Here is an 8988-nt window from a genome sequence, read left to right as displayed (position 1 = left end):
TATACGTACACACAATTATTAATTTAAAAGAAATTTGACTTGTAATGCAATAATGATTAAAAATATAATATTATATATAAGTAAAAAACTTGACTTTTACGTCATTTTACACATGTTAACGTACATATTGTTTATAATTAATAAAATTTTCTAACTTTTCTAGAAAAAAATTAACGAAGTTGTATATTATTATTACCCGTGGGTCACGGGCATGAGCGAAACGTTTTTACCCGCGGGCGGGTAACGAATCTTAACGAGAAAAAAAACAACCCGACGGGCGGGTCGCGGGTATATAAAACCCGTTCCCAATGCCCGCGGGCGCCATCTCTATCTGAATTTTGAATGAGATAAAAGACCGATCAAATCCTTCTAATAATCTTATGAACCTTTCAATTTCCATGTCTCGGTTTTTATAGGCCTTTCATATTCCATATTTCGGTAGTGTAGTTCGGTTTTTCTGGACCGTACTGGTACCGTACCTATTTATACCGAAACCGAATAAGCTTAAAATCACGAAGCAAAACTGATACCGGATACCGAATCTCCATCGATTCCCATTTTCAGTACCTGTACTGATTTTCAACGGTTTCTTCGATATTTCCGGATTTTTCTCATCTTGTATAAACTTTCAACTAGTGAGTAGTATTGAATGTTATCCTTTCCCCCGCTTAACCGTTTTCATCAAAAATTGCTCTTTGTCCTTATTGCCGCTAAGAATGTTATCTTCGTCATCTAACCCTAACTGTAACCCTAATAAAGCCACTATGAACCTAAAATATAATTCATCGTCATCCTTAACCAGAAACCCTGAATTACTTCCTAATTCCCTTTAATCACTAATCAACAAATTCCTCAAATCAATTATGAAAGTTTACCTCAAATTGTTACGTTCTCCAACGGTTTTTCATCTTCTTCGTGTTCTGTAACCGAGAATTCAGTTTCGGTAGCTAGAATTGAAGATTCAAGTGCTGATGAGGAGTTGCAACTTGTAGTGGTATCGTTTAATAAGTTCGCTGATTCTCCTGATCATGCCGATTTTCGTAAACCGTTGAAAGACCTATGTGAAAAGCTGGTAACTTGGTAAGTGTGCAGTACATAATTTTTTGTTGGTTCTAAGTTCAATTATGCTAATGATATTAAGCTATCGATTAGAAGAAATTGTGTATTAATGATGGTTATTGTCCTAATATTGAATGTTTCTATTTTTATTTTATTTTTTAATAATTAGCTTTCTTTTTAGAATCTAATAGTAAGACTTTCATGTTGTTTGAAACAATACACTAGGGGAATTTGTTTGTTGTAGCTAGCATAATGACCCCATGATGTTTGGACATGAGCAAAATAATATTGGTAGACCTAGATGCAATATGTTTTATACAGTAGCATAAAGTTATGTTTGTTCGCTATTCGGATAAAACCAAATTATCTGATTGTATAATTGAACTGGACCGTATGGTTTGCATAGTTACTACACCCATACAAATCATGAGTCGAGTTACTTTACCCCGAAAAGAGTCGACACGGCTTTTGAGTTGCAAGCTTGCTTGACTTGTAGTTGCCTCGCAAAAAACAACTAACTCTTTCCAAGTCGAGTCGACATGGAACTCATTCGAGTCATAAACAAAAACCTAGCACTCTAAACATTACTAGCTGATTAAAGTTATTTATAATGGGTAAGGCCCTATTTACCGGAGTATTACTTATTAATCAACTTAAGCTAATTCTGTAAATTGAGATCATACTAGTAATAAAATTTTAAATATTTTTTCTGTATTTTAAAAATTATTCTATATAATTGTATTATTGTGAGTCTTGCTAGTCGAGCCACTATACGAGTCACAAGTCGATGTTAAACGAGTCACGATACGAGTTACTAGTCGTTAAATGAGGAGTCACAACTCAATGTTAAACGAGTCACGATAGGAGTCACGAGTCGACAACTATGATGGTTTGGATAATTGGATATCGGATTGCCTTGGACCAGAACTGAATCACTAATTTGGATCATGTCTAGGTTTGGTTATTAAATTTCAAATCCAGTTACCCTAAAAATTTGTGTAAAAAATAGTTTTATAATTTCTTAAAGATCATAGTTGGTATATTATCAATTTGTCACAAATATCTAAATGATTTTTGCATTAACTTGAGATCCAATTATAAAGGTAGATATAAAGATTCATTAAGTTGCATTCCAGTGTATACATTTATGCTCACTATCATCATTGATAAGTAGTTTAATTGGCAAAAGCTCTAACATCATGCTTTTGGTGAAAATGATGTTGAAGATCATACTAATTTTGTAAATGTGATAGATAACTACACAAAGTACTATATTCGTGAAGCAGCAACTTCATTTTCATTTTGTATATTATTATAAACTAATATAAAATCTTACATATTGATTTTAAAATCTTCACATTTATATAAACCTCAATGAAAAACAACTAGTAGTCATTGATACTCCTCGTGACATTATCCTTACAAGTATGAATGATACCTTCCTGAAGTCGACTGGGGAACCGAATGGTAAAAACTGATCCATCCAAATAGTCATTTGGGTTGATTCATTTCGGTTCGGGCTCAAAATTTGTTTGGATGGATCATATTTGCAATTTAGGAACCAAATTCCAATTGGATTCATGTAACTGGATCGGATTTGATCTTATCCATCCTAACGACACCCCTAAATATATAAATGTGTATGTGATTACTTAATAAGTTAGTATAGCTTAATTTTTACTTTAAGATGTATTAGATCAAGTAATGCATTTTTAATAGTATAATAGAGATGGGGGATAAATGCATATAGTTTTGGTTTCAAATTTTTTTTTTTTTTCAGTACATTTCAGATGGTATCATTCTTGCACCGGAGGAAATTAATGGCAGCATGTGGAATTAGGAAATCAGTTGAAGAAGTTTTTGATTTTATAGAGTCTGATGATCGGTTAAATGGCCTTCGACAAATAGAATCACCTGTAACCCTTGAAGACGAAGCGACTCACCATGGACATACGAGCAGTTGTCCACTTGTAGCAGGGAAAGACGCCCCATTCAGATGGGACCATGTGAGAGTCAAGCTAAAAAAAGGAGGTAATTACAATAACAATGTTGTTAAACTCCCCGATTAATGCCGAGTACTCCCCGAGTACTTTTTTAAGTACCGGCTTAGCTGATCTTCCAAACTCCAAGTTATTAATTGGTCAACAACGGTCAATGGGTCAAAACTGGAATTTAGTTGGTCAAAAGCGAATTTTGTCCACCAAAATCAGTCAAAGTGAATACTGGTCAACATTTTAATATGAATTGAATTTAGAATTCAAGAGCTTTTGAACAAATGAAAATTATATTTATGTTTCTAGACAAATATGTTAAGTTGTTAACGTTTATGTTCATGTTTATAAATTTCTCGTATATACACACATATAATATAATTTTGAAACTTAATTTTTATGCGTAAAATGTGCAATCCGATTACTCCCTCTCATAGTTGCCGATTACTCCCTCTCGGAGTTGCTGATTACTCCCTCAAAAGTTCCGACCGAGTACTCCCCGAGTAGCGATTTTTGCAACCTTATACAAGTAATCAGATCACTGAATGAGTTTTCTTTTGGAGTTTGTAAGCTGCAGGAATAGATTGTGTGCTGATGGTTTTTATTTGCATTTTTTTATTATCATCTAATTATATGTGTGGTGCAGATAGTTTCCCTTAGAATGCCATCGGTATCGACTAATGAAAGATTTGGGAAGTATGTCGGTACCCAAATGAGTGGAACTCATTAATCAATGATCCGGATACAGTAAGTCTATTCAGATTGTTCACTGAACGGTTAATTTTTCTGTCTTGACTGTTATTTTATTGGACTGCCATTTAAATATGTTATTTCGATGTGTTTCTTTTTGATTTTATCAAATGGTTTCTGCAAATACTGAATTGCCTTGGTTTATTCGATTATGAGTTGCTATGCTATCTATTAGCTTTTGGACTTGAGATACATTTACAAGATAACTGAATGCCCTGAATGCAGTAAGAGATATTTTTAAGAATGCACCCAACAAGTAAAAGTAGAAACTAAAGACACATAAACAATAAAGTGAACCCAAAGTGTGCAATAATCCCCGAAGATTTTTTATACCATTATGTCATCCATGATATATATGACCTCTAATGTTGATACGGTTGTCATGCCTAAGTAAAAACATATGATTACACAACCTGATATGTCGACGGATACAACTCAAGCTATATGGTTGTGATCCCTGGTATGTGATTGTAGTAGTTTTATTTAAGTTATGTAGTTGGTAATGAGCTTAGAATGCCAAGGAATACAAAGGAAGATAGTGACAACAATCAAAAGAACGTGAATGGCAGCAGCAGGAATTGGTCCCAACAGCAGAAAGTGGTCCCAGAACATGTTCCTAACTGATTTTATGTTTGTTATTTTCTGTTTGTTATTCTATTGGTTAAAGATGGTTGTGCTACGGAACACCTCTTGTACTTTCCTTATTTTGTTAATAGAAGGATCTAGAACTATGACTCATCTATAAAAGAGATCTTATGATATTGGTAGTTTGAAATGTTTCCTTTATCTTTAATCTTGGTGGATGAACATCCTTTAGAGATTAAAGTGGTGGATTCTCCCATCTTATTTGCTGTTTTATATTCTTAAAGTCAGCAAGTTCCATAATATGTTTGTTATTGTTTCTGATATTTAAATTAACAAATCTGTCCAGCAAGGCTATAATCTGTTTTAACTTGATTTCACATCAAATGTCCACCTCGTGTTGCAGTGCATTGTACTGGTGGAATTCGGTGTGAAAAGGCCTCAAGTTTCCTCCTCGGCGAAGGGTTTAAAGAGGTGAGTGTAGTTTTTTTCAATTACAATGAATCACGTCAAAATGAAATGCGTAAAACAAAAACATTTTGCTTAAAAGGAAAGTAGTGAAATGGGGTGAATGGGACCCCATTAGACCTTTAAAAGAATTTTCTCATTATTAAACCTTACCCAGCTAAGTTGACCCACCCTTTTGCTACCTCAGGTACGCATTCCTCATTATGTTTCTACTATCTCCATGGAAATCTCTAGATGTGGTTTCAGTTTACAATCGATCTTGCATGTCAGCATGTGTCGTTTAAGATAAATAGTAAGTAATAGACTTTTTAAGCATACAATTCTTGGCTTCTTTCTTGTTTAACACATGATACTTTTGGCTTTGTTCTGTTTAATTTTGTTTGTAGTTGCCATGTGATAGATGAAATGATCAAAGAGTGTCTTTAGACTAGCTGACCAGACCGCGACCAAAAGTTAGCCATTTTGACACATTACGTTACCCACCTAACACAGGCCTATTTGTCCACCACTAAACGCAAATGTCTATTTCATGTATTTTTTGTGGCTATGCTATTAACATTAGTCCTTGACATGGTGTGTATGATCTGATACTTGAAGTCCCCAAAATTTAGTCATTGTGGGACTGTGGGAGGGTGAGTGCATTGTGTTTGACAAACAAAGTCAGAAAGGAGGAGGATTTCGCTAATGAAATAAAAGAGATCACTAAGGAGAAATTCCAACTTGCTATAGATAATAAAAACAACCACAATAATAAAAAGTCCTTAATTATTAAAAAGGAACAGGACTATTCGATCCGTAACCACCCTTATTGTATTAAACCCACTGAGGCAACGGGTACCTCAAAACCCCAACCAAAAATAAAATACACTGCCAGAATGTCTGTCGGACCATGTGCACACAAACAATTGGCAGAGAGAACCAAATGGGAAGAAGTTTCTGATAGTTCTGAATAAACGACCTCGCAACCACTATTTTATTGCTTATGTGTGCTACTCTATCTTGTTATGTAAAATAAGCATATGTAAAATATCAGTATTGTATGGTATAGTATTATTTTAGTTTATTAATAATAAATGCATAGAATGATTATTTGTATTATTACTACTTCTTATTATTATTATTATATAAATAATAATGTAGTAACTCGCTATAATTTTTCATAGTGGAATATTATTAGGATTTTAGTAGTTAATTCTTTGTACTAGCTATTATGTATGAACTTAACGGGTAGGTAATACCCTAGAAATAATTATAAAATGCTAATAAGAAGAAAAGGCTTTTATAATAATTGGTTCATATTATTAGTATGCTACGATTAACTATTGACAACTCATTTTACCTGTAATATTCTATATGATTAAATTATCTCTGTTGTGTTTATTGAAGAAACATGTCTCAAATGTCGGATGCTGAGTTCGAGGAACTAGTCGAGAAACGTGTGAATGAAAGAATTGTTGCAGCCGAGGCAGCAAAAGCAACAGCCGAAGCAGCAGCCAAAGCAGCAGCCGTAAACACAAACTCACGAAACGGATGCTCATACAAAACTTTTCAAGGATGCAAACCACAGACGTTTAGTGGAACCGAGGGACCAGTCGGTCTAACCCGATGGTTTGAAAAGATGGAGTTCGTTTTCAAAATCAGTAATTGTGCGAACGGAGACAAGTCAAAGTATGCTTCGTGCACGTTGCAAGACGGTGCACTTACTTGGTGGAACAATTATGCTAAAGTAGAAGGAATAGATACGGCATATGATATCTCTTAGGAAGAACTGAAAAAGATGCTAATCGAGGAGTACTGTCCTCGAAACGAGATCAGAAAAATGGAATCTGAGTTACGTAATCTGAAGGTTATCGGCGCGAATCTCAATAACTATGAAAAGCGTTTCATGGAACTAGCCTTGTTGTGTCCCGAATTGGTGCCAAACGAGAAACGAAAGATAGAAATGTATATTGACGGTTTATCGATCAATATCAAAGGAAATGTTACATCGTCCAAACCGAATACGATGCAGGAAGCCATGACAATGGCACACCAACTCATGGACCAGATCACAGAGAGTTCTGTTAAGGCACCAATTACCGAAGTCAAGACAACTGAAGGAAAGAGGAAATGGGAAGACTATAAGGGCAAAAGTACTCACCTGAAGAAACAAGAAACTTTTAAAGGTAAACAAGATGGGGCAACTGCAAGTCCAAACTATAAGGGACCTCATCCGTTCTGCAAAAGATGTTACACACATCATGCAGGTTATTGCCAAGTGATTTGTGATAAGTGCAACAAGAAAGGACATGTGGCGAAAGATTGTTATGCCACCGTTTCTGAAGTAAAGACAAAACCGACCGATGTCAAGAAATGTTTTCGATGCGGGAAGTCTGGTCACTTTATAAATCAATGCCCTGATAAGGAGAAGAACAAAGAACCCGCACGTGGAAGGGCATTTAATGTTAGTACCAGTGAAGCACGTGAGGATCCTAATCTTGTCACGGGTACGTTTACCATTAATAATCAACTAGCTTCTATTATGTTTGATACGGGTGCTGATAGAAGTTATATGTGTAAAGACTTCAGTTCTAAACTAAAATGTGCATCATTGCCTCTAGACGATAAATATACTATTGAATTAGCTAATGGTAAACTGATAAAAGCCGATAAAATTTTCCATGGTTGCGAAATAAATCTCGCTGGTGAAACCTTCAAAATCGATTTGATACCCGTAGAATTAGGAAGTTTTGACGTAATCGTTGGCATGGACTGGATGTCCAAAACAAGAGCGGAAGTTGTTTGCGCTGAGAAAGCGATCCGCATCCCTCGAAAGGATGAAACGTCATTAATGATTTATGGGGAGAAGAGCAACTCGAAGCTGAACCTTATCAGCTGTATGAAGGCTCGGAAACTTATAAGAAAAGGTTGTTATGCTATTCTGACACACGTAAAGAAGATCGATACTGAAGAAAGAAGCATTGATGACATGCCGGTTGTAAGAGAATATCCTGGAGTATTTCCAGAAGAATTACCGGGGCTACCTCCACACAGATGTGTAGAATTCCAGATTGATCTCATACCAGGAGCCGCACCTGTAGCCCGATCCCCATATAGACTTGCACCTTCAGAAATGCAAGAATTACAAGACCAGTTGCAAGCATTATCGGATCGTGGATTTATTCGTCCCAGTTTTTCACCTTGGGGTGCTCCTATTCTGTTCGTCAAGAAGAAGGATGGATCTATGAGAATGTGCATAGATTACCGAGAATTAAACAAATTAACGATCAAGAATCGGTACCCATTACCGAGGATTGATGATTTGTTTGATCAATTACAAGGATCAAGTGTTTATTCCAAGATTGATCTACGCTCCGGCTATCATCAGCTGAGAGTGAAGGAAGAAGATGTTCCTAAAACCGCGTTCAGAACCCGTTACGGTCACTATGAATTTCTAGTCATGCCTTTTGGATTGACTAATGCTCCAGCAGTATTCATGGATCTAATGAATCGCATCTGTAGACCGTATTTAGACAAATTTGTCATTGTTTTTATCGACGACATATTGATTTACTCGAAGAACAAGGAAGAACATGAGCAACACTTAAGACTGGTACTAGAGATACTCAAGAAAGAAGAATTGTACGCAAAATTTTCGAAGTGTGATTTCTGGTTACAAGAAGTACAATTTTTGGGACATGTTGTCAGTAAACATGGAATTAAAGTTGACCCTGCCAAGATCGAAGCCATTAGTAAATGGGAAACACCGAAGACTCCAACACAAATCCGCCAATTCTTAGGTCTTGCTGGTTACTACCGAAGATTCATTCAAGATTTCTCTAGAATCGCCAAACCCTTAACTTCATTAACTCAAAAGGGAAAGAAGTATGATTGGTCCACGGAACAGGAATCCTCATTCCAGTTATTAAAGAAGAAGTTAACGTCTGCACCCATTTTGTCATTACCAGAAGGAAATGATGATTTCGTGATCTATTGTGACGCTTCGCGCCAAGGTTTAGGATGTGTATTAATGCAACGCACAAAAGTTATCGCATATGCCTCACGACAACTAAAAATTCATGAAAAGAACTATACGACACACGATTTGGAACTTGGAGCTGTAGTTTTTGCACTCAAAATATGGAGACACTATCTATAT

General features: G+C 35.8%; 1 long non-coding RNA gene across 1 annotated transcript; it reads left to right on the top strand.

The window, feature by feature from the left end:
* Positions 1-592: 592 nt before the first annotated feature.
* Positions 593-4559, top strand: LOC139893011 (uncharacterized). Its single transcript, XR_011774308.1, has 2 exons — positions 593-1080; positions 2840-4559. It is a non-coding gene; the product is annotated as an uncharacterized lncRNA (long non-coding RNA).
* The last annotated feature ends 4429 nt before the right edge of the window (positions 4560-8988 follow it).

This window comes from Rutidosis leptorrhynchoides, chromosome 2 (genome assembly GCF_046630445.1).
Source record: "Rutidosis leptorrhynchoides isolate AG116_Rl617_1_P2 chromosome 2, CSIRO_AGI_Rlap_v1, whole genome shotgun sequence".
NCBI lineage: Eukaryota > Viridiplantae > Streptophyta > Magnoliopsida > Asterales > Asteraceae > Rutidosis > Rutidosis leptorrhynchoides.
This window is presented reverse-complemented; position numbering and strand designations above follow the sequence as displayed.